A 26,486-nucleotide genomic window follows, 5' to 3' on the forward strand; every position below is an offset into this window, starting at 1 on the left:
CTTGGTGGTATGAGGTCCCCATGTCTCTCTGCTCACTTCTCTCGTTTGTATCTCAAAAGAGATTGATTTAAGACACAATCTAATCTTATAGTTTGAGTCCTGCATCATTAACATAACCGCTGCTAATCCCACCTCATTAACATCATAGAGGTAGGATTTACAACACAGGAGAATCACAGCAGATGACAAAATGGTGGACATTCACACAATACTAGGAATCATGGCCTAGCCAAGGTGACACACATTTTTGGGGGACACAATTAAATCCATAACATCCTTCCTAACACCCCCTTGGGGTTCCTGGATGGTGCAAACAGTTAAGGTGCTTGGCTGCTAACTGAAAGATTAGAAGTTCAAGTCCACCCAGAGACACCTTGAAAGAAAGGCCTGGTCATATACTTCTGAAAAATCAGCCATTGAAAACCCTATGGAGCCAAGTCACAACAATTGGTCTCTATTAGCCTGAAACAACAGAGGAAAAAGGAGAGTCAGGAATAGGAGGAGAATATGGAATATGCGGCTAATCGCCTCCATAAACAACTGCCTCCTTTGCCATGAGATCAGAAGAACTGGATGGTGCCTGGCTACCATTACTGAACATTTTGATCAAAGATTCCATGGAAGAATCCTGATCAAAAGGGGGTAAATGCAGAACAGAATTTCACGTTCTCATGGACTCGACTTTCTGGAGCCATGAAAGTTGGATGAATCCCTGAAACTATTTCCCTGAGATAATCTTTAAACCAAAAATATCCCCTGAAGTCTTCTTAAAACCCAACAATAGTTTAGCTTAACTAGTAAAAAATGTCTGCCTTGAGCATTATGCTCTTTTAAGAACTATCTATATGGAAACAAATTGACAACAGCAACTAGAAAGCTTAGGTAGGAACCTTGGGGTAGTGGATTTATGTTAGTGCGGGAGCAACAACTCAGAAAAGGACAGTGAGAATGGTTACACAACTGGAAGAATGTAGTCAATGTCACTGAATTATAGAAATTGTTGAATTGATGTGTGTTTTGATGTGTGTATCCTCAACAAGGAAACCCTGGTGGCACAATGGTTAAGTACTACGGCTGCTAACCAAAGAGTCAGCAGTTCAAATCCGCCAGGCGCTCCTTGGAAACTCTATGGGGCAGTTCTACTCTGTCCTATAGGGTCGCTATGAGTTGGAATCGACTCAACGGCACTGGGTGGGTTTTGTATCCTCAACAATAACAAGGAAATATTAAAAAAGAAAAGAAAACCTTATGGGGCACAGCTCTAGTCTCACACACAGGGAGTCTCCTTAAGTCGTCGGTGTCAACTTGTTAACAGCTAGTTTTGGTTCTTCACACCCTTTACTGAGACGCCCTGTGGTTTCCCATGGAGTATGGCTCCCTCGTTGCAAAGAACAATATATTCAACTTTGCTCAGGTGTGTTCCTGGTGATCTTAGCGTGACTGAATAAGACATGGTTTGTTCAGCCTATTTTGCTGATGCCCCTGGAGACACAGGCCAGGAAAGTGTCGGCCTCTGATGAAGTGCGACGGGCTGAAGAGGAGCCCATAACCTTGCTCAGTTCCCAAAAGGCCAAGCTTTTGGACTGGAGAGGCCCTGTCTACCACAGCCCACCTCCATCGCCACCACCACAATGGGCATCAACCATCTGTGAGGAGAAGGCTGGAGAAGGGAGTGTGCAACTTGAGTTCAGGTACTGCTTCTCCCACTCTCTTGCCATGTGACCTGAGCCTCAGTTTACCCATGTGGATAGTGCAGAGGGGTGGGCCTGAGTGGTATAAGGATAAAAAGAACCCTTCCCAATTAGATCCACTCCATCCCACTCTGCTGTTAACCCTTCAGTGGTCTGATGGAAATCTAGGTTCACCCCTCAGCTCCTGGTTCCGTGAGGGTTAACCCAGCCTTCCCTTCCAGGCTTGAAGTTGGGGTGGCCTGGGGAGCAGGTGGAGGCTCTGGTGGTCCTATATGTCCCCAATCACCAGAGCCCTGGGTGGGTAGGAGGGTTTGTGACCGTTCCTGAGGGCTCAGGGTTCAGAGCTCTGTGCTCCCCACCCCCCGCCTGTCCTCATCCCCTGAATCAGGGATCTCATCCAAGCCAAACAGGATGGTCAGGATGGAGCCGGAGGTGCCCCAGGAAGAGCCCGGCAGAGCCTCAGGGCTTGCATGGAGGACACTGGCTGGGGCGGTTGAGGAAGATACTCTGAGGCTTCATTCAGTAACAAATCGTGCTTCTCCTGCAACAAAGAGATGTGGCCATTCTCCAGTTCTGCCCCAGGCAGGAGGAGAAGAAGGAGGTGAAGCTAAAGGGTGGAGGTGTGAGCCAAAGACAGTGACCTTTCTCATGAAAAGAAATTGTTTAGTGTGAAAGATCAAGGAAGTTTGCTTTCCCTGAAACTTGGAGCCTTCTGCTCCTTCTAGCCGGTCTTTGGGAGGGGAAAATGGAGGAGGAGAACCCATAAAATCTAACAGGGGTGTTGAACCCACCTCCCAGCATCATCATTTGACTCCTCCTCCCTCACACTCCAGTCTGAATCACCATCTTTCCTCTGCCCTGTGGACCTTCACAAATGTTCTCTCAGCAGGCCTCAAACATCCTTCACTCCCCTATCCCTGTTTGTCTGGTAATTCCTACACATCCTTCAAGCCTCAGTTTAAACCTTCTTTCCTCCAGGAAGCTTCTCGGATTAGATCTCCCTGCAATGTACTCTGTGGTCCCCCTCTGCATCCCCAACTCAATCTTCTTTTTTCCTAAACTTTATTTGTTGTTGTTGTTGAGAATACACACAGCAAAACATAGACCAATTCAGTAGTTACTACATATACAATTTAGTGACATTGATCACATTCTTCGAGTTGTACACCCATCCTCACCCTCCTTTTCTGAGTTGTTCATCCTCCATTAACATAAACTCACTGCCCTCTAAGATTCTTATCTAATCTTTCTAGTTGTTGTCAATTTGATCTCATATAGATAGTTCTTAAAAGAGCACAATCCTCAAGGCAGACACTTGTTTTTACTAGTTAAGCTAAACTATTGTTTGGTTTTAAGGAGACTTCAGGGTATATTTTTGGTTTAAGGTTTAACCCCAACCCAATTATGATCACAGTGGGTTGTAACTGTTTGTTTATTACCCTCCTTGAGAGCAAGAGGCTGCTTCTGTCTTGTTCACAGCTGAATCCCCAGTACCTGGGATGGGCCTGGCATACTGTGGATGCCACATAAATGTTTGATGATGAGTAAAGGCAGGGTTGGAGCTGTGGACTGTAAGGCCCAGGGTGGAGAGCCAAGGGCCTTGCGTTAGGAGGGTTTCTGGAGGTGAATGTTCTGTCCAGAGCTTTGAGAAGAGGAGTGCCTGAGACAAGTAGAGAGAGGGGATCCTGTGCTGGTATAGCCTGAGCAAAGGTGAGGTGATAATAATGGGAAAGTGGGGCGCCTTGGCTTCCATTTCCAGTAATTTGAACCAATCCTCCTACTGAGGACAACTAACATCCCTAGATCCAATAATTAACAAAAAAAAATTCTTTTAACCATCAAACAACTAAACAGAGTAGTGAGAAATTCCCAAACAAGACTCTAGGAAAAGGAAAGAATCCAGGGAGGATAGTCCAATATGGCAAACGACATTTGCCCCGAGGGCATTCACCAATGAGGAAGAAACAGCTTTGAAATTGCCCTGTAGTTTCAATAACCTCATGGTGAATGTGTTTGAGAAGAGAGGGGTAGAAAGGGATAAAAGATAAGTCCAATCTCTTGTCCAAGGTAGGGAGTCTGATACCCACATCCATTTTAAATTAAAACGCTATCAGGAGCAGGGTGAAACAGAAGAAAACCAAGCCTTGAGCCCAATCACCTGGGTGATTCAAAGAAACTCATGCCTCAAATTTGGATTATGTTGAAGCAAACAAAAATCTTGTCTGGAGGGAGGTGTCATTGTCCTAAGCCTCAAATTATCCTCACAAACCATTTTCACATACAATGAGCTGAACACAGTCAAAGATAACCAGGCACACAAGAAAAGAAGACACCATGAGCAAGAAACAGCAGAGACAAAAGTCAACAGAAAGACCCACAATGACTTCAGACATTGGAATTACCAGAAATTTTGGCCTTAGAATCACAGAGTCGAAGATCCTCATTGACAAGTTGATACCAAAATTCATTTGGAAATACAAGAGACTCAGACCAGTCAAAACAATACTGGAAAAGAACAAAGTTGGAGTTTCCAATTTCAAAACTTACCACAAGGCTATAGTGTACATGATCATGTGATACTGCCATAAGGATAGACAGAGATCAACGGAATAGAATTTAGAGTACAGAAATAAACCTATACGTTTATGGTCAGTTGATTTGCAACAAGGGTGCCAAGATTATTCAATGGGGAAAAAAATAGTTTTTTCAACAAATCATGCTGGGACAACTGGATTTTCACATGCAAAAGAATGAAGGTGGCCCCCTACAACACACCATATGCAAAAATTAACGCTGAATGGGCCAAAGACTTAAATATAAGAACTAAAACTATAAAAAACTTAAACATAGGTGTAAGTCTTCGTGATCTTGGATTAAGCAATGGTTTGTCGGATATAACACCAAAAGCAGAAACAAAGAAAAAACAGATAAATGGAATGTCATCAAGATTAAAAACTTCTGTGCTTCAAAAGACACCATAAAGAAAGTAAAAATGCAACCACAGAATGGGAGAAAATATTTGCAATTTGTATGTCTTGATAACGTTCTAGTATCCAGGATATATAAAGAACTCTTATAATTCAACAATAAGAAGACAAATAACCCAGTTAAGAAATGGGCAATGCATTTGAACAGAGATTTCTTCAGACAAGATATACAAATGGCCAACATGCACAGGAAAAATGCTTAATATCATTAGTCATTAGTAATATGTAAATAAGACCACAATGAGATACTCACTTCACACCCACTAGGATGACTAGCCACCACTCGTCTGTCAGTTTGTTGTACTGTGGTGGCTTGCCTGTTGCTGTGATTCTGGAAGCTATGCCACCTATATTTCAAATGCCAGCGGGGTCACCAATGGTGGACAGGTTTTTGTCAAAAAGAACATTTCAAGATTTATCCTGAAGTACAAAGCTGTCAGTGATAGGATAATAGCCATACGCTTACAAGGAAAACCAGTTAATATGACTATTATTCAAATTTCTATCATTTGAATTTATGCACCAACCACTAATGCCAAAGGTGAAGAAATTGAAGATTTTTACCAACTTCTGCAGCCTAAAACTGATCAAACATGCAAACAAGAGGCATTGATAATTACGGGTGATTGGAATGTGAACATTGGAAACAAAGAAGGATCAGTAGGTAGAAAACATGGCCTTGGTGATAGAAATGGCACCAGAGATAGAGTAATAGAATTTTGCAAGACCAACAACTTATTCATTGGAAAAACTTTTTTTTCAACAACATAAAAGATGTCTATACACATGGAACTCACTGGATGGAATGCACAGGAATCAAATTGACTACATCTGTGGAAAGAGACGATGGAGAAGCTCAATATCACCAGTCCAAACAAAGCCTGGGGCTGACTGCAGAACAGACCATCAATTGCTCTTATACAAGGTCAAGTTGAAGCTGAAGAAAATTAAAACCAATTCACAAGAGCCAAATAACACATGCTGTCTATGTTTGTTTGCTAACCACATCCCCCCACAAGGTATTTTTGTATGCACACTATGCTAATTTTTTCACAGCAACATATGAAAAAAAATTGGCACAGCGGCACTTAGGAAAATACCTCGTGGGAGGAGGGTGCTGTTGGCAAACAAAAGCAAAAGCGTGCGTAACTTCCGTAAAATGCTCTGTATCCCACCTGAATTTAGAGATCATCCCAAGAATAGATTCAACTGATTGAACACTGATGACCAAAGACCAGACAAGTTGTAGGATGACATCAAGGATGCCATACACGAGGAAAGCAAAAGGTCATTAAAAAGACAGAAATGAAAGAAAAGATCAAAATGAATGTCAGGAGAAACTCTGAAACTTGCTCTTGAACATAATGCAGGTAAAGCGAACAGAAGAAATGATGAAGGAAAAGAGCTGAACAGAAGATTTCAAATCGCAGCTCGAGAAGACAAAGTGTCATAGTGAAATGTACAAAGACCAGGAGTTAGAAAACCAAAAGGGAAAAACAAGGCATTTCTCAAGCTGAAAGAACTGAAGAAAAAATTCAAGCCTAGAGTTGCAATATGGAAGGATTCTATGGGCAAAATATTTAACAACATCAGAAGAAGATGGAAGGAATACAGAGTCACTGTACCAAAAAGAATTGGCCGACGTTCAATCATTTCAAGAGTAGCGTATGATCAAGAACCGATAGTACTGGAGGAAGAAGTCCAAGCTGCACTTGAAGGCACTGGTAAAAAAAAAAAAAAATGAGGCTCCAGGAATTGACAGAATACCAATTAGATGTTTCAACAAATGGATGCAGTGCTGGAGGTGCTCACTTGTCTGTCAGAAAATTTGGAAGACAGCTAGTTACTGGGCCAACCGACTGGAAGAGATCCATACTTGTGCCCATTCCAAACAAAGGTGATACAACAGAATGCAGAAATAATGAAACAATATCATTAATATCACACACAAGTGAAATTTTGCTGAAGATCATTCAAAAGCGGTTGCAGCAGTACATCAACAGGGAACTGCCAGAAATTCAAGACGGATTCAGAAGAGAACATGGAATGAGGGACATTGTTGCTGATGTCAAATGGATCCTGGCTGAAAGCAAAGAATACCAGAAAAATGTTTACCTGTGCTTTACTGACCATGCAAAAGCATTCGACTGTGTGGATCATTATAAATTATGGATAACATTGCGAAGAATGGGAATCCCAGAACACTTGTGCTTATGAGGAAACTGTACGAAGACCAAGGGTTTAGTCGTTCGAACAGAACAGGGGAATGCCGTGTGGTTTAAAATCAAGAAACGTGTGTGTCAGTTGTATCTTTTCACCGTAATTATTCAATCTGTTAGCTGAGCAAAGAATCTAGAAGCTGGACTATATGAAGAACACATCGTCGGGATTGGAGGAAGACTCATTAACAAAGTGTGATATACACATGACACAGCCTTGCTTGCTGAAAGTGAAGAGGACTTGAAGCACTTACTGATGAAGATCAAAGACTACAGCCTTCAATATGGATTACACCTTTACATAAAGAAAATAAAAATCCTCACAACTGGATCAATAAGCAATATCATGATAAACTGAGAAAAGACTGAAATTGTCAAGGATTTCATTTTACTTGGATCCACAATCAACACCCATGGAAACAGCAGTCAAGATATCGAACTACGCATTGCATTGGGCAAAGCTGCTGCAAAAGACCTCTTTAAAGTGTTGAAAAGCAGAGATGTCGCTTTGAGGACTAAGGTGAGCCTGACCCAAGCCATGATATTTTCAATTGCCTCATATACATGCAAAAGCTGGACAATGAGTAAGGAAGAATTGATGCCTTTGAATTATGGTATTGGGAAAGAATATTGAATGTATGTGGATTCCCAGAAGAATGAACAAATCTGTCTCGGAAGAAGTACAGCCAGAGTGCTCCTTAGAAGTGAGGATGGCAAGACTTCATCTCACGTACTTTGGACATGTTTGCAGGAAGGACCAGTTCCTGGGAAACTACATCATGCTTGGTAAAGTAGAGGGTCAGGGACAAAGAGGAAGACGCTCAACAAGATGGGCTGACACAGTGGCTGCAGCAAGGGGCTCAAGCCCAACAACGATTGTAAGGGCGGCGCAGGACTGGGCAGTGTTTTGTTCTTTTGTCCATAGGGTCGCTATGAGTCGGAACCGACTCGATGGCACCTAACAGCAACAGGATGGTTTTAATAAAAAAGGTGGATAATAACAAGTGTTGACAAGGATGTGGAGAGACTGAAACCCTCATACATTGTTGGTGGAAATGTAAAACGGTGCAGCCACTTTAGAAAACAGTTTGGCATTTCCTCAAAAATGTAAACATGGAATTATCATATGACCCAACAATTCCACTTCTAGGTGTATACCCGAGAACTGAAGCCAGATGTTCACACGAAACTTTCATACCAGCGTTCATAGCAGCATTAGTCATAATAGCCAAAAAGTGGTAACAACCCAAATGTGAATCAACTGATGAATGGATAAACAAAATGTGATCTAGCCGTATAATGGAATATTATTACTCCATAAAAAGGAATGAAGTGCTGATACATGCTACAACATAGATGTATCTTGAAAACGTTATGCTGAGCGAAAGAAGCCAGTCACAAAAGACCACATACTGTATGATTCCCTTTAGATGAAATGTCCAGAAGCAAATCCATAAGGACAGAAAGCAGATTAGAGGTTGCCAGAGACGGAGCGTGGAGGATGAGAAGTGTCTGCTAATAGGAGTGGGCTTTCTTTTTGGGGAGGTGAAAATATCCTGGTGTTAGATAGTGGTGAAAATTGCACAACCTCGTGGCTATACTAAAAACCACTGAACTGTCTATTTTTAAAGGGTGAATTCTATAGTGTATCTCAATTAAAAAAAAAATCTCCTCAGAGATGCTGTTAGGTAATAATAATGGCTAACGTCTGTCGAGCACTATGTATCAGGCCTGTTCCCTAAATGCTTTCTGTGTCTTAACCAACTTATTCCTCTCAGCATCCATATGAGGTATTATGATCCCATTTTACAGATGAAAACTGAGACAAAGAGAGGTAACTAGCCTGAGGTCACAGTTAATAAGTAGCAGAGTCAGGATTCAAACCCAGGCAGTCTTTGCACCATCGATTCCCTGAGATCATCTAAATATCGGCCATTGTTTAGCCAGGGAGCCTGAGGCCCAGAGAGGGGCCAGGACTTGCCTGGATCACACAGCAACCCAGTGGTAAAGCCAGGACTGGAACCCAGGGCTCCTGCCTCCCAGGCCACTCCCCTCAGGAGGCCCTCAGGATCAGACTCTGTTTGGATTAAGGATTGCTACGAGGGGTCAGAACCTAACGTTCTGTCCAGGCTATTAGAGCCCTTCCTTTCTCTGTCCCCTGGAAGCCTCAGGAAAGTGTTTGTGGAAAATAAAAATAGGATCAGCTCCCACTGGTTAAAAACTTATTATAAGTTAGGTGCTATGCTCAACACTCTGTATGCCTGTTTTAGTTATCTAGTGCCGCCATAACAGAAACACCACAAGTGGATGGCTTTAGTAAAGAGAAATTTATTTTCTCACAGTCTAGTAGGCTATGAGTCAAAATTCAGGGCGTCAGCTCCAGAGAAGGCTTTCTCTCTCTGTTGGCTCTGGAGGAAGGTCCTTGTCATCAATCTTCCCCTGGACTAGGAGCTTCTCAGCACAGGGACCCCGGGTCCAAAGGATGCACTCTGCTTCTGCCACTGCTTTCTTGGTGGTGTGAGGTCCCCATGTCTCTCTGCTCACTTCTCTCTTTTATATCTCAAAAGAGACAGGCTTAAGATACTACCCAGTCTTGTACATCTCATCAATACAACTGCCATTAGTCCATCTCCTTACATCATAGTGATAGGATTTACAACACATAGGGAAATCATATCAGATGATAAAATGGTGGACAATCATGCGATACTGGGAATCATGGCGTAGACAAGTTGACAGATATTTTGGGGGGACACAATTCAATCCACGATAATGCCTCATCCTGGTGAATCCTCCGAAGCCCACATTTATCTGCTGTAAAAGTGGGGGCTCAAAGACGCAATAGGACTTGCCCATGGTCATATAACAAGAAAGTGGTAAAGCCAAAATATTAACTTAATTAATATTAGATAATTAATTTTAGATGCTGTATGTGTTTTTTTTTTTATGTGTCAAACAAGGAAGGAAAGAAGGGAGGGAGAGAGAATTAGGAAGTTCTCTGGCAGATCCCAGGCCCAGACTATCACTTGACTGGTACCACAGATGTTGGGGGAGGGGATAGGGACAGAGGATGAAGTTTTGGGGAGACTGGGAAGGCCCGTGCAGCTGGTGGGCTAGTCAAAGAGGAACCAATGCCTGGCAGAGGGCACAGGGATATGGAAAGAGGGGTAGCCAGCAATCTCTGGTCTGGGAGGGGAGCTTCCTGGCCAGGAATCTGGGCAGCAACAGCTCTGGGCAGTCTTCCCAAACCCTCTCCCCGTGTCCCCAACAGGCAAGAGCTCCAGGCCCGCACCCACAGCTTCCTGGTGAACGCCTCCTGCTGTCCCTACTGTGACCATCCCTACTGGCTGTGGATCTTCATTAGAGGCTGTCCTCCCGGCCCACGGACCAGGCTGCCTGCTGGGGGAGGGAGGGGGCTCTCCTTAGTCACTCTGTGTCCCCGGTACCCAGGGCAGGGCTTAGCACAGGCCTCAGACTCACCTTAGTGCCCAGCCCACCCATCCTTGCCAGAGGGGCCTGAGGAAGGGATGTGCCTCCCCCTAGTCATGGGTGCCCCCTACCTCCCCACCCCTACTCCCTACTCCCACCCCCACACCTCCACCTCCCACATCCCCACACCCCCACACCTCCAGCTCCCTCCATCCTCCCCCACCCCCTGTCCAGCTCCGAGTCTGGAAGAGGAGCAAGGGCTGCTAAGGGCCGGAGTGGCCTCCAGTGCCTGGGAGAGTCAACAGACTCAGGGCGGTGGTGGTGATCCAAGTTTCCTCACTCTAGGGACCTGGCAAGAAGGGCTTCTGCTGACTTCCACATGGAGAGGGCCTGTCTCCTCCTTTCCAGAGGAGGGAGGACCACATAGGGGGCAGGGGCAGCTTTCTCAGGAAGAGGGAGAAACAGGGGCCTGGGTTGCCATGACATTCTTCCTGATGACCCAGTTATACATGTATTCTACTCGCATTTGCAGAGAGGGAGTAAGTATGGTGGTTAAGTGTGTGAACTCTGGAACCAGCCTGCCTGGGTTCAAATCCCAGCTCACGCATTGACTAGCTGTCAATATAACATCTCTGGGTCTCAGTTTCTCCATCTGTGAAATGGGCATAACAACAGTGCCTCGCTCATAGGATGGAAATGCATGAATATATGCAAAGTGCTTAGAACAGCGTCTGACTATTCTCACAAGTACCAGTTGCCATTGAGTTGACTTCAACTCATGGTGACTTCATGTGTCTGAGAGTAAAACTGTGCTCCATACAGTTGCCAATGGCTGGTTTTGGGGAAGTAGGTTGCCAGGTCTTTCTTCTGACTTTGCTAAGTAAGAGCTCAATCTTACCACCCAGTACTCAGTGTCTGGGTACTGCTGAGGGCAAAATAAAGTCCCTGGCCTTCATTGAGCTCACAGTTGAGTGGAGGGTAGAAAACCTGTAAGTAAAGATTTGAATTAAAAAAACAAGGTTGTCACAGTTTGGGGATAGGTGTTGTTTTAGGCTTGTTTGAGTCGGTTCTGACTTACAGCAACCTTATGTATAACATAATGAAACACTGCCCGGTCCTGCACCACCCTCACAATCATTGTTATGTTTGAGCCCATTGTTGCAGCCACTGTGTCGATCCATCTCGTTGAGGGTCTTCCTCTTTCTCGCTGACCCTCTACTTTACCAAGCATGATGTCCTTCTCCAGGGACTGGTCCCTGTGGTAACATGCCCAAAGTATGTGAGACGAAGTCTCGCCATCCTCACTTCTAAGGAGCATTCTGGCTGTACTTCTTCCAAGGCAGAAGTACTAGGAAAGAAATAATCAGAGGTTTGCAATACAGAGTGTGGGAGGCAGTGAGGTGTCAGGAAAAGCAGCTCTGAGGAGGGAACATTTGTGTAGGTTCTCAGAGGACAAGGAGGAGACAGCTGTGTGATAATCTAGGGAAAGAACATTCCTGGCAGGGGTAACAGCAAGTGCAAAGGCCCTGGGGCAGGAACTAGTTTGCCATGCTCTGGGAACAGAAGGGAGGTCAGTGAACTGGAGTGCAATGGTTTAGGCAGGGTTTCTCAACCTCGGCACCACTGACATGTTGGACCAGATTACTGTGCATTGTGGGGGCCATCCTGAGCATGGGATGTTTAGCAGCATCCTGGCCTCTATCTGCCAGATACCAGTAACATCCCCCCTTCTCTAAGTCATGACAACCAAAAATATCTCCAGGCATTGGGAAATGTCTCCTGCTGGGCAAAATCTCCCCTAACTGAGAACCACTCGGCCAGGGAGAGGATGATGGGAAGTGAGGTGGGCGGGACACGGGGCTGGTGGGGCCTTGTAAGTCACTTTAAGGAATCAGATGATAGGAAGTCACTGGAGGGTCAAGAAGGGTCAGGTGAGAAGAAAGTGTGCGTCCCTGACCCGTGGCCCTGGCCCCTACCTAGTCCTGCTAGGGTGTGGGCCCAACTAGCTTCCCCTCCAATCATCACCTTCTGTGCGGCTACTCCCCTGTGCTCCTGCTTGTGCTCCCCAGGCCCCTTCTTCCTCCACCCATGCTCTCGGCCGCACCGGGATCACCTCTTTGGCCCTGCAGCCTCTGACTCTTTGCTCCCTCAGGCAGGTCCCACCGCTGGAATGCATGTAACAGGGCCTCAAAAAATTGCTTTAGGTAGATGTTTTGCAGTGTATATTTTCACCACACACACACACACAAAATAATAATAATAAATTGCCCTAGGGACAAGACACCTCCTGCTTAGGGACGAGCATGCTCAGACTCAGCCAAAACCAAACCAAACCCAGTGCCTTCGAATCGATTCCAACTCATAGCGACCCTATAGGACAGAGTAGAACTGCTCCATAGAGTTTCCAACGAGTGCCTGGGGGATTCGAACTGCCAACCCTTTGGTTAGCAGCCATGGCATTTAACCATTACGCCACCAGACTCAGTGACCAGAAGGAAAAATAGGCGGAAGGGGTCCTCCATCAGGTCCCTGCTCAGGTGAGGGGAGGGTGGGTAGCCCTGTTTCTGGGTCCCTCCTCTCTCTTTCTCAAACTCATCCTGTCTCTGAGCCTCTCCTTGTCTCCCCACCACCACCCCAGTGTCCTCCATTGTTCCTGTCTGTCTGTCTGCCTCCTACCCCCAGCCTGTCTCTCGTACTCAGCCTCTCTGGCTCTTTCCGTGTCTCTGTCCTTTGCTGTCCCTCTCCTCTCTGTCTTGATCTCTTTCTCTCCCTTGGTCTCAGTTTCTCCCACCTCCCGCCACCTCCCCCCCACCTCTGTCTCTCTCTCCCTCAGTGGCTCCAGTGGTTTGGACAAGCTCGGCTCCCTCCTGTCCAGATGACCTCACTTCCTCACCACATGCACGCACAGACACTCACTGTCACATGCAAACACATACAGACACAACTCGCACATACTCTCACTCACACGTAAATACACAGGGACACAAACACTCACACACAACACATATGCACAAATACACATGGAAACAAACACAAACACCCTCGTATACACAGACGAAAACTCACACACATGTAAACACACAAGGACACAAACACACTCATACACAAATACGCATACATACAAAGTCACACTCACATGTAAACACAGGAATTCAAACCTGCACTCATGCATACACATTCACACACAAAATCTTACACACACACACACAGCTCTGTGGCTGGGTTTCACTCTGAATCTAATGGGACCCTGGCCCCAGCAAGCCCAGCACCCTGGTCCACCTGACCAGTTCCAGGGGGGCCAGAGTGAGCAAAGCCACAGGTGAGGGGCCCAGGCCAGGCTTGCAGGGACAAACTCTGCTTAGAAACCCCCTGCCACTGCCTGCCTGGCTCTCTGTGCAGAAGCCCCTCAAAACCTCTCGCATCAACCCTCCTCCCACCTCCCCCTCCTGGGCAGGGGCTACCCTCTTCCCCTGCCCATGTCTGAGTGGGCCAGGGTGCCTGGGTCCCTCCACACACACACACCCCCCATCTCTGCCCCCACCCTACCTTCTGTCTTCTACAGAGGCTGCTAGCCCTGGACTGGGCCCTGCAGACCCGGGTTCAGTAGGCTTAGCCACCATCACCCTGGGTGACCCTCTCAGGCCTCAGTTTCCACCTCTATAAATGGGCATCTTTATGGCAATCTTGCAAAACTGCTGGGAGGATTGAACGGGCACTCGGAGACAGTGACGGCCAAGAGTTGTCTGTGGACAGCTGCCCACCATGCCCAGGCCTCTCAGGCCCCCCAAGTGCTGGGGCACCCCTGAAGTTAGCCCCCCGTTGGTGGCATGACTCCAGGGGAACTTCCCAGCAGACTTGGGGGGTCGAAGGGAAGGGGAGCCAGCCTGCTGCCTTCTAATTTAGATTCCTGGGTTTATGGCAGGAAGCGCGGCGAGGCTAATGCTGTAATTAAGGCAATTCCAGAGGCTGCAGGAGGAGGCAGCTAGAGGAGCCGCCACGGGCTGGCCCCCCACTTCTCCCCACCCCCAGGCCTTTAACAGGCTCCCTGCCTCAGCCCCGCTGCTCCAGCACTCCATTTTGCAGGCCAGGAAACCAGAAACAGGCAGCCGCACACAAGGATGGCACAGCATATGAGCCACACGCCTGAGCCTCCTGGGGCCTCCTCTGCCAATTGTGGTCCAGTTGGAGTGCAGGGGGACTCCAGACACGTGGCTTCTATATTCTGTCCACCCCTGGACCCCAGGCTCCAGCTTTACTGAGTCTCCCTCCTCCCACATTCCTGAGGTGTCTGGGCAGAGCCAGGCCTGAGTTGTGGCAGGAGGGGCAGACCCCGCTCAGGGGTCAAGACCAGGGCAGCCGCCTGAGCACCCGCCTTCTGCTTAGATCTATCCCAGGCAAGACTTGGCACCCATCCTAGGGTATGCAGTGGCCTGGGAGGGGACCTGGGGGCTCAGCATCTCTGACCATCCTTCCTGTCTATGGGGACCCAGGGCCCAAGCTCAATTCCTCACTCTGCTCCTTACTGGGTAACCTAGGGCCTCTCCTCTCTGAGCCTTAGTGTTCTCATCTGCACAAAGGGTGTAACCATCACGAGGAAGGCTGGTTCTCTGCCCACCTCAGGACTGGGCTGATCTTGGGGTGAGGCCCTACCGAGCATTTGTGGGGCTGTCACCAGCCCCAGCCACCTAGTCCCAGCCCTACCAGGCCCCATGGCCTTGGGCCAACCCCTGTCATCTCCAGGCCTCCAAGTCCCCCTTGGTTAAATGAGAGGCTTGAATGGAGGCAGGGGCTCAGACTCAGATTTCATGAGCCAATAACAATTCCTGAAGTGGGGGGCCTGGCATGGGTGGGGCTGCCACGTTTTGCTTTGCCAAGTTTGGATGTTTTTGCAAACATCGTCTGTCTCCTCTCATCATCTTTTCCACAAGACACAGGGGCCGCAGCAGGGAGGCAGGCACTGAGCACATGGCGCTGCAGGGAACTTCCTTGATTCCCAGCTTGCTGGATGGGGCACAGGCTCCCAAGGGCTGGGCTGGTTTGACGGACATGTGTGGGTCTGCATGTGTGCATACATGTGGATGTGTGTGCGTGTGTTCAGGTGTGTGTGTGTGTGTGCATACATGTATGCTGTGTGTGTATGCATGCCTGTGTGTGTGCTTGCCTGTGCACACTCACTCATGCGTGCATGTGTCTCTGTGTGTGTGTCTGTGTGTGTGTGGTTGCCAGAAGTGGAGGTGGCACTCCCTCTGCATAAAGGGCTAGGTCTGCCTCATGGGCTCTGACAGAGCCAGTGCCCAGCCTGGGCCCCAAAGAGTGAACACTGGGGTCTGGGTCTGGGTAGCAGATACTGATCAGGGTGGGGGTGGGAGATGGCGACAGGGATTCCTCAGGTTGGGGAGAAAGGGGACTTTGTTGCCTGAAACTGAGCCACCCTCAGCCTCCTCACATGCCCGGGCACTCCGCCAAGGACAGAGAAACCCACACGAGGGCCTATTGAAGCCCCTGCCCCCCACCCCAGCCTGGGTCTCCTCAGTCATCTGCACCCTCCTTCTAGTCTTGGGTCGAGAAAGAGCAATCCAAAGGTGCGGATGGCAGCCTGGGAGAGAGCTGGTCTGAGGGCTGGAGCCCAAGGAGAGATGGAGATTTAGGAGCAGTGCCAGGCCTATGGAAAGCCCCTGCCCTCTCCCTCAAGTAGGGTGGGGGGGTGGGTGGGCAATGACTTGGAGGAACATTCTGGGTGCTTGGCTCACATTTTCTTGCCCAGTCCTCACAGTAGCTCTGTGAGTGGTGAGGTGGGTATTGTTATTTCCATTTTACAGATGTGGAAACAAAGGCTCAAAGGCTAGGGAGCATACAAGAGTTCATGGCGGAGGAGGAACTGCAGCTCAGGTCATCTGATACCAGAGCCTGTACCCGGGGGAGTCCTGCCTCCTCCTCCTAGCCACGGGGGAGACTCAAGGACAGTGGGGTAAAGATGAGACAGCAGAGCTGTGCTCAGGCTGAGGCCTCCTTTCTGAGTGCCTGCCCAGAGTGGCCAGGCCTGGGGCTGGTGCTGGCCACTACCTTCTGGGGTTTTGAGAAAGGTGACCCACAAGTGACTATAGCATAGACTCATGCAACACCTAAACCAGAAAAACAAAAAACCTGACTAGTTACCGTCAAGTCGATTCTGATTCATGACAATTCCACAAGTTGCAGAGTAGGACTGCGCTCCATAGTGCTTTCAAAGTTGTGAACTTTCAGAAGCAGATCACCAGGCCTCTCTTATAAGGTGCTTCTGAGTGGGTTCGAACTGCTCATCTTTCAGTTAGTAGTCGAGCACTTAACTGTTTGCACTACTCAAGAACTCCTGTGTGGCACCTAGCAGGTGTTTAATAAATGCTCAGTGATGCTACTCAGTGCTATGGCACAAGTGCCTTTCCCTCTTTACTCCCCAGTCCCCCATCATGCCCTGAGGTTGCTTCCCCAGGCCTGTCTATCAGGGGGTTGTGTCTCTCCGGCTTCCAGTGGACTCTTGGCCTCCTACTCCCCAGCCCATGGTCCCCGGAGTCCCCCAGGGCTTCCCTTCCTCATCCTGCAGGTGGAATGTAGGGGACCCAGGTGAGGCTCTGTCTGCAACCCCCTCACCCCAGGCCCTGGCCTAGTTTCACGGGTGACACTCAGGGAGGAAGGGGAGCCTGAAGATTGTTCAGCTCTGTTGTCCCCCTTTGCTGGGAAGCCCCAGCAAGGAGCTAACCCCAGCGTGGGGGCTGGCGGCCTGGAAACAGGGACTGCAGGTGGCAGGGCCTCCAGCCTGGCTGGGAGGCCCAGCCAGGGGAAGCAGAGGGCTGGCTCTGGAATGCACAGCCTCTTGCCTGTCCCCTCCCTCTGTGGCCTTGTGACAAAGTGCCCTCCTTTGTCCCCAGCCCATGCTTAATAGTATTGGGTGGGGGTGGGGAGCAGTCCTCTGATGGGGGCTCCTTCCCTTGGCAGCCACAATGGGGCCCTGTGACATCACACCGCCTCCTGCTGTGATGTCAGAGGCCACTACAATGGACCTTCCCAGATGCCTAGCCTCCGGGCAGGGACAGATGGCTGTGGGGGGTGTCATCTGCATCCTGAGGGGCTCAGCCCCTTAGCAGTTCTGAAGAGCAGGCCCAGCAGGTCCAGGTAGGCAGTGGTGGCCGTGTCCCCACAAAAGGCTGGCAAATAAATGAACTTTTCTTTTGTATGACTCGAACACTTAGAGAATTTTTTACAAGGGGACAGCATAATTTTGAAAAAAAATGTTCAGTTTTTCTTGCCCCTTTCTCCCAGTTAAGCACCATGAGTGGCTCGCCTGTGTCCAACCTTAGGGTAAAAATCAAATCCTTAGCAGGGCAGCAAGGTTTAGACTCCTGCTCACCACTTTAACCTTGGTTCTCTCTGCTACCCTGGGAGCCTCCAGCCACTCTGGCGTTCCGTCAGCTTTTGAGCCTTACCCAGCCTGGAACACCCTGCATTCTTCCCCTCCAGCCTCACCATTCAAGTCTCAGCTCAGACACCACCTCCTCCAGGAAGTCTTCCCTGAGAGACACCACAGCATTTACCTTTTGAGTGTTGTTGATGTTTCACGGGTCTTTCCCTGCAGACGGGGTGGCATGGGAAGGTACCGCCCAGGTTCTCCCACCATCTCCCTGGCACAGAGCACCATCATTGACTCATTCATCAAATGTGCTGGGGCTTCCACTGTGTGTCAGATCTGGGGATCCAGGAGCCACAAACCAGGCACCCAAGATGGAGGTGGGGGTCAATGACAAATAGTATCATATCGTGTGAGCCCATAACAGCAAGGGTCAAATTGCCTCGAAGTGCTAAGGAGGAAAAAATGGAAACCCTGACACACTGCTGGGAATGGAAAAAGGTGCAGCCACTGTGGAAAACTGTCTGGCAGTTCCTCAAATGGCCAAACATGGGGTTACCATATGACCCACAAGTCCACTCTCAGGTATCTACCCCAGAGAAATAAAAGTATACCTCTACACAAAAACTTCTGCCCTCATGTTCATGGCATCATTATCCATAACGGCCAAAAGATGGAAATAACTCAAATATCTACCAACTGTTGACTGGCTAGACCAATGTGGGCCGTCCAGACGATGAAATCGTATTCAGCCATAAAAAGGAATGAAGTACTGATACATGGTACGACGTGGAAGGACCTCAAAAACATTACGCTAAGTGAAAGAAAAAGAAGCCAGTCACAAAAGACTACATGGTGTATGATTTCATTTATATGAAATGTCCAGAGTAGGCAAACCCACAGAGACAGAAAGTCTAAGTGGTTGCCTAAGCTGGCTGTGAGGAGGATCTGGGACGGTGATAGCTGAGAGATGTAAGGTTTCTTTTTCAGGTGAAAGTGTTCTAAAATTGACCAAGGTGATGTTTGCCCAAATCTGTGACTATACTAAAAATCGTGAGATTGTACACTTGAAGTGGGTCATTGTAGTTGTTGCTAGTTGCCCTCGAGTTGGTTCCAACTCCTAGTGACCCTAGGTACCACAGAACGAAACACTGCCCTTTCATCCTCACAGTCGTTGTTATGTTTGAGCCCATGGTTGTAGCCACTGTGTCAGTCCATCTCCTGGAGGGTCCTTCTTCTAAGACAGATTTGTTTGTTCTTCTGGCAGTCCATGGTATATTCAATTTTCTTCGCCAACACCATAATTCAAAGATGTCAATTCTTCTTCGAGCTTCCTTATTCGTTGTCCAAGTTCTGCACGCATCTGAAAATAGCATGGTTTGGGTCAGGTGCACCTTAGTCCTCAAAGTGACATTTTTGTTTTTTTAACACTTCAAAGAGATCTTTTGCAGCAGATCCGCCCAATACAATACATCCTTTGATTTCTTAGCTGCTTCTTCCATTTTTTTTTTCTTCCATAGCCGTTGATTGTGGATCCAAGTAAAATGAAAGTGTGAACGGTACATGTGAATTTTATCTCATTTAAGCTTTTTTTTTTTTTAAAGTGCCATGAAGGAAACATGGGGGCATCTTTAAGATGAGTGATCACAGACCCTCTCTGACCATGAGCTGAAAGGTAAGAGGACACCTGTCATGCCAAGGGTGTGGAGAAGAGCCCCAGGCAGGGACACACATAGTTGGCTCTGGAGAAAGTTGTCAAATGAAAAGCAGGAAGGGCAGGGGGAGTGAGAAGGCCTGGGTTCATCTACTCAGAAATCAATCGATACTGTAGAGCAGTACTCTGGGGCATGGTGCTGGTTTGAATCCTGCCTCATCCACTTGCTAGCTGTGGGGCCTTGGGCAAGCCCTTCACTCTTTTGTGCCTCATAGTTGAGCAGCCGAATAAATTATTATCCGAACAGGACAAAGAGGGAAAGAGAAGGTGTTATTACTAATTATGCCTGGATAACAAGCCTAAACCAGCACTGTCCTGGGCAAGTGGGGATATATAGCCCCCCTGCCCCACCCCATGGGATAGTAATAGTGCCAGTTCCTAGAGTTATTGGGAGAATTAAGTGACTCAATCCATGTGAGGCACTTTGATCAGTGCTGGGCACGTGCTCAGTGCTCAATAATTGTTAGCTATTATCATTTTATTAAACCCACTGGCGTTGAGTCGATTCCAACTCATAGTGATATTATAGGACAGGGTAGAACTCCTCCAGAGGGTTCCCAAGGCTGCAATCTTTACAGAAGCAGACTGCCACATCTGCCGTTCCAACAGCTGACCTTTTGGTTACCAGCTGAGTGCTTTATCCACTGTGCCACCAGGGGACCCTAGTTGTCAGGGAGCATGTTATCAGGAGGGACCAGTCCCTGGAGAAGGACATGATGGCTGGTAAAGCAGAGGGACAGCGAAAAAGAGGAAGACCCTCAATGAGATGGATTGACACAGTGGCTGCAACCACGGGCTCAAACATAGGAACGAATGTGAGGATGGTGCAGGACTGGGCAGAGTTTTTTTCTGTTGTACATAGGATCGCTATGACTGGGAACCAAGCCAACAGCACCTAACAACACAACAACATCACTTCATTACACATACACACACACACACAAAGAAACAAGTGGGACAGCTCAGAGTAGAGTGCCAGGGACAAACAGGCTGGCTCCCTGCTGTGATCTGTAAGCTGTGATGAGGGGCACGGGTGGCGGGCGGGCAGGTTGATTTTTCCCCACCGGTTGGCAGCAGGGTGGTTCTGCAAAGGTGTCTTGGAGGACCAGGATTTGAGTTAGACCTGGAAGGGTGGTATAGTTGCCACAGGCAGGAATAAGAGAGGGACTGTGTGTGGGGATGTGGGGGAGGGGCCCAGTGGAGGAGCAATTTCAGCGTCAGGAGAATTGAAGGGCGGTCTGGGGAGGCTGAGTGGGGTGCAGAGTGCAATGGGTGGGTGTGGAGTTTGGGGGAGTGGGCATAGCATATGAGTGTCGGGGGGCTGCTAGGGTGTGCCTGTCTGGGCCCAGATGCTGAGCTTGGTCTGCTTGGCCCCTGAGGCCTGGGGAAAGGCCCCTTCCCCCAGCAGGATACCTGGTCATGCAACTGCCTGGCTCTGCCAGACCAGTGTGGAAACAGCATCCGTCTATCTGGGCTGCTGAGACCGCTGGGAATGTGATGAGGCTGCTGAAATAGGGCCCTGGCCCAGCGGGAGAAAGGGGCCCCCACCCCAGCAGGGGCGGAATGCGGCTGCTGCTTCCCAGAAACTGGGGCCTAGTTCTACCAACAGAGAGCTGCTGCCAGGGATTGGATTGGAAAGCCAGACCCGAGAGGGGCTGGAGTGAGGCCTGTGCCTGGACTGCCTGGGGTGAGGGCGCCAGGAACTGGGAGCGGGCAAGTCTGTGGTGAGGGGTGGGCAGGGACCCCTCATCCCAGCCAAGATGGACTTCTCTGAGCCCTCCGTGCTACAGATAGATAAACAGAACCAGAGACACTGAGAGACACGCCAACAGGAGGTGCGCAACAGAACCCCGACTTCATCTTCTTGTCCGGGAGTCTTCCCACTGCCCTGCTCCCTAAGAATCCCCAAAACCCCTGAACTTCACTCAGCGCCAGAGAGTAGAAAGAGATGACCCTTGTTTCCTATCACCCAGTGCTGTAACTCATGGTCCATCCCCCGTGCTAATTACCACAATATTTTAGCTAAAACACCAGAAAAGTTGACAAAATCCAGCTCGAAAACAACAGCGCGTGCTTGTAGCATGTGCAGACGAAACCACGTGGTTCAAAGCATCATTGCAATTGGGTAATAATGACAGCTCTGACTGGAGTGCGTTAGAAGGTTCAAAAAGGAAATTAGCACAGAGTTCTAGCCTTATAAGTATATTGATACATGTAAGCTGGGCTTACAAAAAAATTTTGTTGTTATAGCTAACTACAGGGATATTTTTATAAAAAATATTAAATTTCTGCTGAAACAGCTGCACAAAAATTTTATAGACAGTCATTTTGGTGTCACGTCTTCTGACAGTGTCACCCAGTGTGATCTGCGCCTACCGCATCTCCCTAGTGAAGCCACTGCTATCCTCTTCTGTCACCTCCTACCTGTGGGCTGTTGGTCTGATTACTATAACCTTATGAGCCTCAGTGGCCCCATCTGTAAAATGGGGGTAAATCCATGCCTTGCAGATAGATACACTGTGATCCTTCAATTAGACAATGAGTGTCTCAGGCTTGGCGTGGTGACTGGCACGTCGTTGTTGTTAGGTGCTGTTGAGTAGGTTCCGACTCATAGCAACCCTGTGTACAACAGAGTAAAACACCGGCCAGTCCTGCACCATCCTCACAATTGTTGCTATGTTTGAACCCATTGTTACAGCCACTGTGTCAATCCATCTCACTGAGGGTCTTCCTGTTTTTTGCTGACCCTCTACTTTACCAAGCGTGATGTCCTTCTCCAGGCTGGTCCTTCCTGATAACGTGTCCAAAGCACATGAGATAAAGTCCCACTATCCTTGCTTCTAAGGAGCACTCTGGCTGTACTTCTTCCAAGACAGATTTGTTTGTCCTTCTGGCAGTCCATGGCATATTCAATATTCTTCGCCAATAACAAAATTCAAAGGCGTCAATTCTTCTTCACTCTTTCTTATCCATTGCACATAGTAGGTGTTTAGAAATACTTGACTGCTTCTCTTTCACAGCCTGCATGTTCCAGCTGGCCAGAGGGAGCTGGAGCGTCTGTGCAGTGCTTACTCCACAAACAAGGTCCCTGGATGGCACTAATGGCTTGCTCTCTACTACTAAACTAGAGGTTGGTGGTTCAAACTCAACCAGGGGCACCAAGGAAGTAAGGCCTGGCAATCTATTTCTGTAAAGATTACAGGCAAGAAAATCCTATGGAGCAGCTCTACTCTGTAACACATGGGGCCGCCATGAGTTGGAATTGACTTGATAGTGACAGTATTTTTACCCCCACATACAACCAGGTCTTGAGATATTGAATATCTGAATATCTCTCCAGGGAGGAGAGATTTTCCATATGACTCCACTGGGCCCTTCAGGTCCTAAAAACCCAACCCCTGCCCTCTCACTCATTTGCTTATTGAGCAAATACTTATTGAGGGCCAACTGGGTGCTAGAGGTTGATCCTGGGAAAGGGTGATCTAGGCATAGAGCACAGCCTGGGCAAAGGCATGGAGAGGCCGAGCTGCGGACTCACACACTTCCTGTGAGAGTTCATTCAGCCTCTCTTCTAGCAGTGCCTACTGTGCAGGGCCCTGTCTCAGACACTGGGCCACAGCAGGAGCTGAGAGGGTGTGGGCAGGAAGGAGGGCTGAGGGCTTGCCCATTCCTCCAGGATTTGCTAACTAATTAGACAACCAGGCAGGGGCCCGACAACACTGTTTTAACTTGCCACCCAGACTGGGAGCAGTGGAGAGGAGGACGACTCCTGCCCTACACCCTGTAATTGCTGCCTTCATCTCCTGCAGGCCTTCCTTGAGAACATCAAAGGCTGCCAAGGATCCTGCAGCTGGGAGCCCACTTCCCAGCTGAGATGACTGAGGTCAAAGTGAAGGTTCTGCCAGGGGTGGGAGTGAAAGCAGAGGCTGGTTCCTAGGGCGCTTGTGGTACTACAACCATGGGTTGGGGATAATGGAGGCAGAATGGGGCCCAGGGGCTGGAGGAGGACTCAGACCCCCCACACCCTTCGCTGCACAGAGGTCTGGAGCATGGTAGGGGGTATCAGGTTAGAGACAGACACTTCTGAGGACACGCCTCATCTCTCCTCACTTGTCCTTGGCCTCCTCCAGGAAGCCTGCTTGAATCTTTAGGTCAGGTCAAGTGCCCTTTCCAGCTTCCAACTCCTTCCCCTTATTCGGGGTCCCACTCTAGAGCCGTTGCTTTCCCCATCAGACTGAGAACGCCTTGAGGACAGGACAGGACCTGACCTACCTCTGTGGCCCCAGTGCCCAGTGCTGGCCTGGCACAGAGCAGGAAATGTCCACTAAGACAAGGAACAAAGCGGCAAACCCAGCTCCATCTTTCCATTGTCTGCCACTTGGATGCGTGGGGCACAGGGCATTGTGGCTTTTGGGGACCTTGGATGGATTAGGGGGCCTCAGTTTCACTAGAACCGGTGCTTCTCAGACCATGTCTGAGGATGTACCCATTATGGCAGAGTGGAGAATGTTCTTCCTCAGCAGTTGAGGGCGGCAAAAGGGAAACCATTTTATCAGGGGCCCTGTGGCATGGCGCAGGCGGGGGACTATGGGCATGGACTGCCTGGGCTTGCCTCCTGCCCCTGCCGTTCATGAGCTGGGTGGCTCTGGCATGTTGCTTAACCTCCCTGTTCAAATGTGTAAAATGGGAATAATGATAGTACCCACCTCACAGGGTTGTTGTGAGGATTAAACCAGTCAACACTTGCAAAACACAGTACAATGGGTGACACACAATAAACCTTGTATGAGTGTTGGCTGATACCCGATCTTCAATTCCAGCAAAATTTCCCCTCTGCTCTGAGTTGGCTTCTTTGTTTTTGCACTGGTCATGTTAACTTTGATCACTTGGTTACTGGTAGTGTTTGCCAGGTTTCTCCACTGTAAAGTTACTTTTTGTTAACCCTTTCTTTACTTCTATTCTTTGGAAGTGAGACATTAAGTCCAGTCGACACTAAAGGCAGTAGGGGAATTAAGCTCCACCTATTGGTTTTTTTTTTTTTTTTATTGGGAGATGGGAGCAGCTACACAAACTATCTGGAATTCTTCTGTAAGGAAGATTTGTCTAGTCTCCCCCATGTATTTATTTATTCAATTGTTTATTTTTGTATCAGTATGAACTCGTGTATATTTATGTTATACTTTGGGTTGTAATCTAATACTATGTTATTTTCGTAGCTCAGCTTGTTCTAGCTTTTGATCACTGGGAGCTCTTTCAGGGTAGATCCTGAGTTTGTTTGCCATGCCCCCATCTGTTTGTTTTTTGAGAACTTCCTTACTTCCTAGCACTACAAGCTCATTTTACATTTTCCCTGTCTCAGCACTAGAATCAGTCATTTCTCCAAGGAGCTATGGAGAGAGGTATTTAGGAGCCAAGATCTGGGCACTATGTGTGCTCATTGGTACTGGGATGTCACTGCTCCCAGGCACTCTCAATGGACAGATCTGAGTTTGCTTTAATTTAAAAATAAAGCTGCCCCTCCTACCAATTGTGGGGTCTGTCAGAGGCTCTGGACAGCTGTCACCATGGCTCTCTGGCCTTTAAGCACTGGCCCACAGGCCTGTGCATCCTCTGGACCCTTAAGAGGGCCATACGTGCCTATCGGGACTCCGAGGGAGAGAGCACACATCAGGACCACTCTCCCACCCATGCCAAGCCACTTCATATATCCAGTCAATCCTGCTCCAGTGGGGCCCTTGGGTGGCTGAACCACTTTGAGAATGTGGCTCCGGTCTCCGGTCTGGCCTCGACTTACCCTTCCAGCCCAGATTTCTGTGAGTTTTGAAAGCTGTAGGATCACTCTCTTCTGGATTGACAGGTTTGTCAGTGGTGGGGGCAGTAGACATAGCTCAGCCATAGAACCATTGCAGCCACCTGGGCCAGGCCAGGCAGGGGCTGGGTACCAGGAAGGCCTAATTCACCCACCATAGCCCAGCACACCCAGGCAGCCCAGTGCTAATGGGAGAAAGTCCTGGCCAGCTGATCCCTCCACTCCCTTGCCTCACCCAAACCCAGCCCCACCCAACACTGGCAGGGCCTCACTGATGCTGGGTGGGCCAAACCCAGGGCCAGCTCCCCCTGGAGACAGCTATCCTGCAGCAGGAGGGAGTCAGGTCAGACAAGGCCAGCCCTGAGACCCCTGGGCTGGCTGAGCACTCCCCCAGTGCTGCCAGTGTTTCTCCCGTCTCCCCGCAGTTCAGGGCTGGGAATCAGGAAGCCTGAGTGCTGGGCTTGCCTCTACTAGTGACTTCTGTTTGGACCATAGTGTCAAGCCACACTCTGCTTACAACCTTCAGAGGTTCCCCATTGCCCTCAACTTAAAATCCCCACTCCTGGACCTGCCCTGGAGACCTCTCCAACACCCACATCACACCCTAATCACACCAAATTGTGGTTCCCTTGCACAACCATGCAGCTTCACACCTCTGCACCTTACTCTGCCTGCATCATTCCTAATCATCCCTGAGTCTCAGCTCTGGGGTCACCTCCTCCAGGAAGACTTCCACCCATGCCCCAGATCATCTCTGCCTGCTTTGTTGTGTCCCTGGTGCCCATGCACCTTCCCAAGCCCCACTGTGAACAACCTCTTGCCTGCCAGGCAGCAGCCTGGTATAGCAGAGAATGCTTGGGTTTGAAATTGGGGATCTGGCTTCCCACAAGGACTCTGCTACTTCTGCTGTGTGACTTTGAACAAGTCACTGCACGTCTCTGAGCCTCAGTTCCCTCATCTGTGAGCAGAGAGTCTAATTGGGATTCCCAGCCCTGCTTTCAGTTCTGGACTCTGCCCCTAACTTGTTGTGTGGACTTGGGCAAGCCCAGTCATTGGGCACAGCCTCAGTTTTTCTCTTCTGTAAAATGGGGGTGCCCATAAAACTCGTAACAGACGACTGAGGCTCCAACAAGCCTAAACATGTGAGAAGATTTTGTAAACCTCAGAGCCCTACACAAGTGGTCGATGAATCTATTTCAACAGTTCCATGAAGACACGTGGGAGGGAAGCCAATGGCTGCTCTTAACCACTCTCTC

The 26,486-nt window shown here is 48.7% G+C and overlaps 1 long non-coding RNA gene across 1 annotated transcript; it reads left to right on the plus strand.

Moving 5' to 3' along the window:
- The first annotated feature begins 1,489 nt into the window (after window positions 1-1,489).
- LOC126072614 (uncharacterized) lies at window positions 1,490-24,258 on the plus strand. The gene is made up of 4 exons (XR_007516540.1): window positions 1,490-1,691; window positions 19,312-19,382; window positions 22,442-22,551; window positions 23,231-24,258. It is a non-coding gene; the product is annotated as an uncharacterized LOC126072614 (long non-coding RNA).
- Window positions 24,259-26,486: the final 2,228 nt, after the last annotated feature.

Source organism: Elephas maximus, chromosome 3 (genome assembly GCF_024166365.1).
Source record: "Elephas maximus indicus isolate mEleMax1 chromosome 3, mEleMax1 primary haplotype, whole genome shotgun sequence".
Lineage (NCBI taxonomy): Eukaryota > Metazoa > Chordata > Mammalia > Proboscidea > Elephantidae > Elephas > Elephas maximus.